Source organism: Protopterus annectens, chromosome 7.part1 (genome assembly GCF_019279795.1).
Source record: "Protopterus annectens isolate FY-2018-M chromosome 7.part1, PAN1.0, whole genome shotgun sequence".
NCBI classification, from domain to species: Eukaryota; Metazoa; Chordata; order Ceratodontiformes; family Protopteridae; genus Protopterus; species Protopterus annectens.
This window is the reverse complement of record NC_056740.1, coordinates 58035868-58048179: the sequence shown is the minus strand read 5'-3', so window position 1 is coordinate 58048179 and position 12312 is coordinate 58035868. Positions and strand designations below refer to the sequence as shown.

The window sequence follows — 12312 nt, the reverse complement described above, 5'->3', positions numbered from 1 at the left end:
GCTCCCTTCGTCCCGAAGGCAAACCACTCAAGGAAGGAGATGGAGCTGTGCTGTCCAGTGCTGAAGCTCTGAGGGGCAGAGACAGCTCCGACAACTTTGGAGTTGACCCCAACACTCCGGATTTGGCACCAATGCTACTGCTCCGAGAGTCATCTGTTTCCAAAATGCTTGGAGCTGGTCCACTCAAAGATGCCACTAGAGTCAAAGATACCATGATATTTGGATCCGATATGGAGGACTCTGGGATCCTTGGATCTGACTGCTCTGAAACCAAAGGTCAGATTGGAGAAAGAGTCAGTACTGGCCAAGAAGTACTCACAAAGGTCTCCGGACCCGATGGGGTCAGAGCCAGGAGAACCCCATTTGAATTTGCATTGAGGGGAACTTCCTCATCATCTTGTCCACATCAGCCTCAGTCAAACTTCTGGAGGAATGAGTGAAAGATATTGTGGTTGAAGATTTAGCGTGGTGATGTTTGGGAAACCTCTCCAGGAAAGGAGAAGGGAGACGCGAGGACACCGCATCCAAGACCAGAGGAGATCTGCTCTGTGGGGATTTATCTTATTTTGTCTTCAGATCTGAAGGATTTAGATCTGAAGGTTTTGAAACCTTGCAAGGCAGTTCTGACCCCAGAGTCAAGGAACTTGTAGTATCCATGGAATGCTTCTCAGCTTCTTTTTCTCACATTTTCTTAGAAGTTTGAGCCCCAGATGATGCTTTGGAGGATTTAGAAGGAAGCAACCCTCTCAAGATCATCTTATTCTTGCAATAAATTAAGGCCCTAGGATGGAATGCTTTACATATGTCGCAAGCACAGTCTAAATGTGCAGGGCCTAGACAATACACACACTTAGAGTGTACATCAGAGAGTGGTATTTTATGGCCACATGTCATACATTTTTTAAAATCAAAAGGTTTCTCAGCTATTATCTTATATAAAGGGAAACACTCAGAAAAGGAAAGATATTTTTTATGAAATACTGTAAGAAAAAGAGAAGAAAGAAGTGTTATCAATGTTGGTAATTGTAAGATGCAGTTATAAATACAAAAAAGAGAAAGATTACCAACGATGGCAGGAAGAATTACACAACTACAGTGCAAAAGTAAAGGGAAGATATGTAGTTTTAAGATATTGTTTTTTAAGAAATAAATAAATAAATAAATACATACACTCATGAACACTACTACCTAAGAGTTTGCAATGACCATGTCCATATGCAAAGGTGGCAAACGAGATCTCAGGTATGTTATGGGACTAGTGCACTGTGAATAAAAAAATGTCCAGGCCACCAGTAGAAGCAAATAACTTTTATACAAATCCACAGATGAGCGCTTTCGTCTTTACACAAGACTTCTTCAGATAAAACTACACAAGTGCTACACATACTTTATATAATAGTCCTAATTACTGTTAATTAAAATTTAAAGCACCACACTCAAAACACACTGATATAAAATATATGAAAATCCATGCTACAATTGTGCCTTATATGTGTAAAAAACACACTATAACAACAATGCACTAAAAAACAAATAATAAATGTTGATAATAAATATTTATACCCCTTGAAATAAAAATCCAATGAATATGTAGTATATAAATCAAACTCTGACTGCTTTAGCTGTCAGTACTGGTTTGATACTCACATACTCATTGAGGCCAGGAGGAATGTTGGCCTTCAATCTCAGTTGCCACTTCAATTCCATATTCAACAAAACATTTTTCATATCCCCACCCCTGTTGTTATGCTTAACAACATCAATGATGACGAATCTAAAACCACTAAAGGACGGACAGGAAACTGAATGTTTGAACAAGGCGCTAGTATCTTTCCCAGTCCTAATGTCATACAAGTGATCATACATTCTATCTTTCAAAGCTCTTTCAGTTTTTCCTATACAGAATGCTGAGCACTCCACACATGCAGCCAAATAGACCAACATCTTCATGTTACAATTGCCCCTACAAAATTTAAGTACACTATTAAGTCCGTTGTTCAAACAAATACTATCCTCCTTGTAAATGTACGGACATTGGCTGCACCTACCACAAGAACTGGTCGCCTGTTCAGTTTTAACCTTGTTCTCCACATTTTCAAACATCCTTTTGAAATTCTTTCCTGTCTTGAAAATAAAAGTGGGTTTGATTCCTACAGCATCATACAAATCTTTATTAGTCTTTAGCATACTCCAATTTACTCTATTTGGATAAAAAAAATCATTGAACAAATTAAACTCCGTAACACAAGCCAACAGAAAATTTTTCTCAGTATTTTGTTCTACAGCTCTAATAAAGGGTTGCCCTAACAATGCTTTATACTTCGTACCCTATCCCCTATATACTTCTAATATTTCACAAACCAATTCTCTTGGGTAACCCCTTTCCACAAATTTTTTACCCAAAAAATAAATTCTCCCCACAAATCATTAAATTCAGAAGTCATCCTAGCTATTCTAACTGCTTGTCCTTCAATGAGACTTCTTTTTTGAAATAGTGGATGGTAACCATCGTAGTCCAGATAACTATTGCACCAAGTATCTTTACGACAAATCTTAGATTTAAATCCATAAGGAATCTTGGAAATAGTAATGTCAAGATAATTTACACTAACCTCACTACAAGTGTGTGTGAAAGAGAGAAAATCAGTACTATTGTTCAAATATTGCATAAACAACTCTGTGCTCTCCTTAGTACCTTCCCAAATAACAAAAATATTGTCAAGGAAGCTTGATGTTGTTTTGGAAAATACTGTTGAACACGTACCTGTTCTCCCATTCTAACATCACTAAGTTCGCATAAGCGGGGGCGCAAGCTGCCCCCATAGCTACCCCACTCACTTGTTGGAAATATTCTCCCTGAAATCCTATGTAATTGCTGTCAAGTATGACTTCCATATATCAAAGAAATGTGGTCCTTAGATAAAGAGGAGTATTTGTTGACACTATCACTAAAAAATCCATGCCCCTCACAATGTGGGATACATGTAAATAAATCCCTGACATCTATAGTGAGAAAACTGCAATGTTCTGTCCACAGGTCATTAGTCAGTTTACTTAAGAATTCCCAGGAATCTTTAATCAAATGTTCAGTTTTAACTACAATGTCTTTGATGAAATGGTCCACGTACACCACTAAGGGATGGGTCTTAGAATTTCTAGCTGATACAATAGGCCTAAAGGGAGGTTCTAATATAGATTTGTGTACTTTAGGAACCCCAAACAAATTGGGAATAATGGGATGAAGTTGTCTCAAATAATGATAAGTTTTGTTGTTAATTCTATTTTCCACTAAATATTCTTTGTGTTATGTTGCTTAATTTGTTCACTGATTTTTTTACCCAAATAGTCAGAGTAAATTGGAGTATGCTAAAGACTAATAAAGATTTGTATGATGCCGTAGGAATCAAACCCACTTTTATTTTCAAGACAGGAAAGAATTTCAAAAGGATGTTTGAAAATGTGGAGAACAGGGTTAAAACTAAACAGGTGACCAGTTCTTGTGGTAGGTGCAGCCAATGTCCGTACATTTACAAGGAGGATAGTATTTGTTTGAACAATGGACTTAATAGTGTAGTTAAATTTTGTAGGGGCAATTGTAACACGAAGATGTTGGTCTATTTGGCTGCATGTGTGGAGTGCTCAGCATTCTACATAGGAAAAACTGAAAGAGCTTTGAAAGATAGAATGTATGAGCACTTGTATGACATTAGGACTGGGAAAGATACTAGCGCCTTGTTCAAACATTCAGTTTCCTGTCCGTCCTTTAGTGGTTTTAGATTCGGCATCATTGATGTTGTTAAGCATAACAACAGGGGTGGGGATATGAAAAATGTTTTGTTGAATATGGAACTGAAGTGGCAACTGAGGTTGAAGGCCAACATTCCTCCCGGCCTCAATGAGTATATGAGTATCAAATCAGTACTGACAGCTAAAGCGGTCAGAGTTTGATTTACATACTACATATTCATTGGAGTTTTATTTCGAGGGGTATAAATATTTATTACAACATTTATTATTTGTTTTTTAGTGCATTGTTGTTATAGTGTGTTTTTTTACAAATATAAGGCACAATTGCAACATGGATGTTCATATATTTTATATCAGTGTGTTTTGAGTGTGGTGCTTTAAATTTTAATTAACAGTAACTAGGACTATTGTATAAAGTATGTGTAGCACTTGTGTAGTTTTATCTGAAGAAGTCTTGTGTAAAGACGAAAGCGCTCAACTGCTGATTTGTATAAAAGTTATTTGCTTCTATTGGTGGCCTGGACATTTTTTTATTTTTTTATTTTCATTTCTATTTAGTGAGTTTTATACATTAGTGTGACTACTAGTGCACTGTGAGTAAGAGAGCAGCTTGAGAGTTTCAGTGTTCTTCGAGCTGGAAAAAGTGGCTGAATCATATTCAAGGATCAGATATGAACCCATTTGTTGAGGAACGATTGAAAATAACATCAGATCAAAATAATATTCAGATTTTCAATTTCAATTTTGCTTTCCTTTCTATACGTTCCAAGTGGCACCATCACTGTATTTATTTATTTTTTTCAAATTTATTCCACTTTTATTCATTTTTAAATATGTCACAAAACCTATTTATACAGTTCAGGAAAAATGTTCCCTAGTTTATTCTACATTACATTATTTACATATTCTCGCTTCTAAGATGTTATATTTCATATTGATTTTTACAGGTAACTTATTCTGCAATAACCTCCACAAAAATCACTTGCATCTCAAAAATGTTCAAATCTTCCTTCTTTCATATATATTTTTTTTCTTTACTATCTTCCCTTAATTCTTTCCATGGATATATTAAATAACAATCTTCCATTATATTTTAATACAATTCCTATCTTTTAATAACACATTTTCCAGTCTCTACTTCTATAGCTTTATTTTATGCCTATATCCCACCTTTCCCAGTCTCCAAAGAACAAGTCCTCAAATCACACTGCAAGGCTTCTAAGGGGCCAGATAACATACCAGATTGCCTACAGAACAGCCTAAAACAGGAAATCTACAGAAGCTATTCAACATTAATCTCCAAAACGGCTTTGTACTAGATGAATAGAGGATAGCAACAGTCATCTCCCTGCACAAGTGCAGCATCAATGGACCCGTGTAATTATAGACAAACAAATCCGACTAGCCTCATATATAAAGGCTATGGAGATGATCATTATGGAATTAATAGATAAGGACGTGGGTAGCCAACAAACACTTGATCCAAGGCAGTATTTTTTTTTTTGTCAAAGGTAAATCCTGCCTGCTTAACATAGTTGACTTCTTTGATAAGGTTACTGAAGAAAGGGATAAGGAAAAATCAGTATACATTGCATATGTGGACCTTACAAAGGCATCTGGCACCATCCCACGATTAGGCATTGATAAATTGTCCCAGCTAAATGTTAATCCATATGTTACTCAGTGGACAATAAACTGGCTCACAAACAGAACCCAGAAAATTAGGGTAGGCTACTCTAATTCTTGCAAAAGACCTGTCACTAATGGTGTACCCCAATGTTCAGTTCCTGGGCCACTCTTCATTGGTATTTACTTTGCAGAAGTTAAAGTTAATGTAAAGGGATTGTGTCTGACCCTGTTTGCAAATGACTGCCCAGAGGACACCAAAATCCTCCAAGTGGGCCTTTCAAAAACAAATAGCTGGTATCATAACCATGGACTAAAACTAAATAAAAAAATAATAATAGTCACTTTTGGCAAGCATGACATCCCCTGTAGCTGTCATGTTGATAACAACTACACCTGAAAATTGATTCGGTAATTAGGGACCTGGGAACCTATGTGGACAATAAACTATCCTTCAATCCCCATGTATCCACTATTGTAAGAAAGTCCTTTCTTAATGTGCAGCTTATTACTACAGGTATTGTGTCTAGGTCCCGAGATATGCTCATTCTACTGTATTTGGCACTTATTAGGCCTCTCAGTGAGCATAATGCCCCCTTCAGTATGCACCTTTCCAGTTAACACAATCTGAATGACTTCAATGCCTTCTCACCAAGACAAATAAGGGCCTAAATCATAAAAAAAGATATACTGACCATCTCACAGCCTTGTCCCTCTTCTCAGTATCATGCAGGCTACTAAGGGGTGATCTCTGCCTCACATACAGAGCTTCAGCAGACTCTATTCACTCTCATCTAGTACACATCTGCAAGCCCAATGGCAGAATAAACATCCACTTAACTTCTGTAACATAAATAGGACATGTTGGAGCAATAGATACCACTTCTTTGGAATCATCTACCTCTCCAAATAAAGCAAAGCACTTCTCTTACCCTATTCAAGCTTAACCTGGACAAATGGATGGTAAACTGCAAATTCATCCCTGGTTTAGCACACTTGTCCTTTGTGGATGGGGTAACATATAAACGTTCTCACCAGCTCTGGGTCATCTGTCCTTAAATTACAAGGGCTAAAAACTTCATGGAACTGCAGGACTAGGCTTCTAAAGATTGTGAATAGATCAATAGCTTAGCAAATAACTATGAACCTATTCTTTCATTTCTAGTTTTTTTTTCTTTTTTCTTTCTCTTTATTCTATATTGCCTTATATATCACACTCAGGATTTTCCACCATATTTTCTCCGTTTCATGAACTTTTTTAATTATCCAGAACAAATGCACAGACGCCAGGTATACAATACAGTTTTTCAAATTTAACTCGCCTTCTTCTTTTTTAATATAAATGATATCCCTTCTCACAGGATTTAATCTTGTACCCCAAATAAAATTGAACAAACTCCACTACTTATTTTTCTATATTATTTTGAAACATATAAACTTCACCTAAGTATGGTAGTTTTTCCTAATACATGGGTATTTAACATATATCAGTCCATAAGAATGTAATATACAGCATCCATGTGAAGATGAGTTTGTCGATCACACAGTTTAAATGCAATCTAGACCAGTGGAAGGAGAACATGAAATACGCACCGGGCTGGCACCCATGGCCCTTACGGACATAGGTAGCTTATAAATGTCTGACCTTCAATGTCCTATTTGGCTACAGGACATCATTGTTCTTTTGGAAAAACTTGTCTAGGCTTATAAAGGCCTTCTGGGTCATTAGTCTAGTAAAAATCTATGAATATACTTTTTAAAGGAAGACAGAGTAAAACTGTTCCATGATACTGTCAATTTCTTTACTTCTTCCATTTTTTTTCTTTCCATTGTTGTATTGCTCTTTCATTTTCATCAAATCTTATTCTTAGTATATATGTTTCTTTTCTATTATTATTTTTTCCATTTATCTTTCTTACTTCACGAATCCCTTTGTGTTTAGATCTGTTTGTGATCATAATTTAACACTACTTCAATTCTTACTATTACTTCATTCACCCACACTTTATTTCTTTCAACTATAATCACGTCATCTGAATATGACATGCATATTGGTACATTTTTCCTATCACTCAACTCCCATGCTGCATTATTTAACCCATATTTCCATCTTCGCTTTGTATCATTCATTACCAAAACAAACAGGACATGCTTAGAGGCAACATTACTTTACTCTCCTTTCTACTTTTACTTTTTTTCCTATTTACCCTCACCCTTAGCTCAGAATTATCATAACATGTCTCTATAACTTTAACTACTCTTTAACATATATAATATGCTTCAAGCATTTTCCACAGTGACTCATGACTAACCCTGTCAAAAGCTTTTGCAACATCACTTCACTATTCGTTTTTTCCTAATTTCCTTCTAACATTAAATTTATAACTTCTTTAACAATTATTAACATACTCTTTCACTTCTATACATTTAACACCAAAAATACAATCATCAAATACTTGGTCCAAAACATTCTGCATTCTTTCTTGCAAAATTCTCATAGATACTTTGTAATCTGTGTTTCTTAAAGTTATTGACCTGCAATCCTTTATATCTTTTCTGTCATTTTTTTCACATGAATTTTAACACCATATCAGAGGCTTCTCCTTCTATCCTATCTTTTAACCATTCTTTAAGTCTATTGCAAAACTATTCTTTAATCTTTGTTTTTTGATATCTTTATGAAGATTTTATCCTAGTTCATCTGGACCTGGAATTGATGCTTTTTTTCCTTCCCTTTTTATTTTTTGTAATTCTTTTATCTTTATTTATTGTTCTCATTATTGGTTTACCTTCTCCATTATTTTCATAATGTTCTGTACTTTGTTTTCTACATCTTCCTTTCTATACATCTCATAAAATTCTTGTCTGTTTTTATAATTTCTTCTTGGGGTTATACAATAACCAATTTTTCATCATAGGTTCATAGATTAGTACTAGGCTAACTGCCCTTGTGGGCCATTTTAAGACTAGCCAATTACTCCACGTGAGAATAAAACCCCGCACCTTGTGTCTGTAAGGTAAACACCTTAACCATTATGCCATCCTCCCACCCCTCATAAATTGCATTTATTTTTTTTTTCCTTTAACCTATTTTCCTACCCATGGAGAAACTCCTTTTGTTTCCTTTAAGAAAATCTCGTTACAACATTAATAATTTAACCCTTTCCTGTTTTTTCCATATAATCTTCTCTCTAAATCATTTACCTTTTTACTTCCTTTTCCAACTTCAAGTTCAAATGCATTCAAAAATGTGTATATTTTTTCCTTCTTCTCTTTTCTTTGGTTTCTTTCAACATTTACTTTTTTTTTACATTTTCTTTTACATAAAACCCACCAATAAGTCCAATTTTCAAAATATCCTGCCATGGCTGTTTTGACTATGAAAGGATGAAAGTGAATGCACCAAAAACTAGAATCCCTGAACTACATTCACTGAAAACAACTTGTTAAAAAAATACTTTAAAAGTGTTATTTGCAGGAGGTCACCCCCCACCCCCCTGAAGTTATATGTACCAACTATGAGGTCACACTGACATGAAAAGGGGGGAATTTTTCCTAAAAAGGAAATCACTTCTAGCAAAACTCATCAAAAGTGATTCCCTATAAAGGAACTCTGATTTTCGGTGAGCTGAAGCTTGGGCAGACGAAGCTCAAGAGTTCAAGCTTCATCCATTAGTAAGGTAACACTCATGGCCATAAGCTCAGACCACAATTTATCTCTTCCTTGTTTTAATATATGAATGTATGTTGTTAACCTTTTTATTCAGTTTACTTCTTTTATAACATTTTCATTATCAACCACTAAAACCCATATTGCTTTATTATCAGAAATGTCTGCATTCTTCACACCTCCCGCTACTTCTTTCAGATCTGTTGAGTATAAAGCAAAATCTATTTCTGCTTTAAATACACCTCTCTGATAAGTCTAGTTTCTTTTTCCCCTAATGTTAAATCACAACATTTAATAACTTATTTTGTAACTTTTATGCCTTCAGTTATCGTTCATATTTCTTTCCTTAAATTAATTTACAATTCTAGTCTCCAATCATAGTTACTGACATATTCACTACTACAAACTTCTTTTATCTACTCAAGCTTTTTTCCTCCCCATCATAATCATATAGGCATAAATAACATAGTCTTACTACTGTTTCTTTTTTCTTATATCACATACAACCAATCTTCTTGTTATAAAAAGAAGTTATGTACTCACCATAGCATTACATCTGAGTAGTACTTCATTTGTCTTCAACCTGTGGGTTACGGATCCATACCAGATCCGACACGACCACATCACCAGCATCTGATCTGAGCTCTCAGCTCCTTCCCCTTACCCATAATGCTCCACGTCTCCTTCCTCCTTTCAGATCAAGTTTGCTGCCCTATACCTAGCATATACCTGACCCAACAAGACCTTAGCACAACTGGCACTGCATAAACCTGAGCCAAAGTAAGGCCCAGGGTATCCATGATGAGAAAATATTCCACTCATATAGCCAGTATCGCAGTGACAAGTTAGGGGGAAGGAGGGGGGGAATGGTTGAAGACAAATGAAGTACAACTTCTCTGATGGAACATTATGGTGAGTACATAACTTCTTTATCTAAAGTAGTTTACTTCATTTGTTCTTCAACCTGTGGGACAGAACCCCCAGCTACTTTGCACCTGGGAGGCCCTCATGAAAGGATATTCCGGAGCATGGCGGAGCCAAAAGATGCCCTGTTCCTGGAAATGATGTCCAATTTGTAATGAGAAATGAAGGTATGAGATGAGGACTATGTAGCTGCTGTACAAATATCATCCAATGACACCCTAGACCAGAAGGCCACTGAAGTAGCTATGGATCTGGTAGAATGTGCTTTTACTTTACCTGGCAGGGAAAGTCCTCTAACAGAGTATGCCCGAAAAATGCATCGGGTGATCCACCAGGCAACTGTAACCTTAGATATCAGTTTGCCTAGGAAGGGACTTGAGTAAGAAACAAACAACTGGTCAGATTTTTGAAAGGCTTTTGTTCTGTGCAAATAGAACCTTAATTGTCTATGCACATCTAGCAAGTATAACTTATATTCTCCTTTGTTTTGGAAATTTGGAAAGAAGACTGGGAGATTGTCTAATTTATATTTGCTTCTGATGCCACCTATGGAAGAAAGGAGGGGTTGGTACACAAAGATACCCTGTCTTTGTGAAAGATGATGTAAGAAACCTTGCTAGACAGAGCTTGGAGTTCCGACACTCTCCTGGCAGAGATAATGGCAACTAAGAAAGCCGTCTTCCAAGATAGATACTGCAAATCCACTGAAGCTGCAGGTTCGAAAGGGGGCGAGACTAAAACCTGAAGCACTAAAGTAAGGTTCCACGGTGGTGTAGGATCCTTCACTGGGGGTCTCAGGAGAAAGGTACCTTTAAGGAAGGTCTTGCAAAGTTTAGCTGAGGCCAAGGAATTCAAGTTTTCTCCCTCTCTCGAGTAAGGAACACTTTCATCTGGATAGTGTCCAACCAAGTCCCAATGAAGTCTAAGGTCTGAACTGGGCTCAGTGATAATTTGTTGAAATTGATGGTGATACCCAGTCTTCGAGCTAAAGATAGGAAATAAGCCTTGGCCTAGCAAAGTTGATGCTTGGAGGAGGCAGCAAGGAACCAAACGTCCAGGTAAAGAAAGACCTAAATGCCCTGAAGCCTCTGGTGAGCCACTACTACTGCTATCACCTTGGTGAACACCCTGGGGAGTGTGGTGAGACCAAAGGGAAGGGCTCTGAACTGATAATGATTGGCTCCTAGCCAGAAGTGGAGGAGCCTCCGAGAGCACCTGTCCAGCTTGATATGGTAGTACACATCCTGAAGGTCTATCGAGCACATCCAATCATTTGCCTGAAGTTAGGGCAGGATGGATTGAAGAGTGACCATCCAGCCTCTGAGAGCACCTGTCCAGCTTGATATGGTAGTACACATATTGAGCACATCCAATCATTTGCCTGAAGGTAGGGCAGGATGGACTGAAGAGTGACCATCCAGAATTTCGCCTTGGCTAATTACAGGTTCAAGGTGAATAGATCCAGAATGGGTCTTAGGTCCCCCATTTTCTTTGGCACTAAAAAGAACCTGGAATAAATGCCTGATCCAGATTGGTCTAGAGGGATAGGTTGGATGACTCGTTTCCTTAGCAGCTTTTCTATCTCTGGTGCTGCTTCCTCCCTTTGCATGGGTAGGACATCTGGGAGGTGCTTCAGTGGTAGCAGTGGTTCGGTGAACGGGATGGAATGACCTCTGGATATGATTTGCGACACCCAATGGTCTGTTGTTACAGACTCCCATGCCACTGAGTGTAGTGACAGGTGCCCCCCCCAACTGTCTCCAGAGATGAGCAGCTGGGCAGCCCTTCAGGGTTGCTGCATGGGTCTGTCCGAGAATGGTTCTCGGGACCCAAAATTCCTTGTACCCCCTCTGCTTCTAGGACGGCATTTGTCATAACCCCCTCTACCTCTAGGGGAAGGTGAGTCCTGGGTGTCCTGGGAAAATGCCTGAGACTTTCAGAACCACATCTTCTTCATCCCTCACTGATTCCTGGAAAAGGATCTTTGAGGGGAGGAAAAGTGGATCCCAATGGCAGACAGTGTCTTCCCGTCTTTCTCACTCCGGACCAAGGTCTCTTGAACTGACTTCCCAAAAAGGGAAGAAACATCGTATGAGGCATTTGTGAATGACGCCTTGAAGGGTTCCGAGAATTGAGAAAGCCGGAGCCAGACGTGGTGCCTGATGGCAACGTCTGAACCAGCTGCCCTAGTGGCTCCTTCCGTAGCATGGGAGAGGAGGTGCATGGATGTATTTGCTACTGCCTTGAGAGTGGCCATCCAAGTGGAGAATGTCTTCTTGTCTGCCACCGACATGGACTCAGGGGTCAACTCAGTGATCTCCTTGACCAAGTCTCACTGCAGCCGA

The 12312-nt window shown here is 37.9% G+C and overlaps 1 protein-coding gene across 1 annotated transcript in view; it reads right to left on the bottom strand.

Moving 5' to 3' along the window:
- KBTBD12 (kelch repeat and BTB domain containing 12) overlaps nt 1-12312 on the bottom strand; it is a 1334674-nt gene that overhangs the window by 798616 nt on the left and 523746 nt on the right. The window lies entirely within an intron of this gene.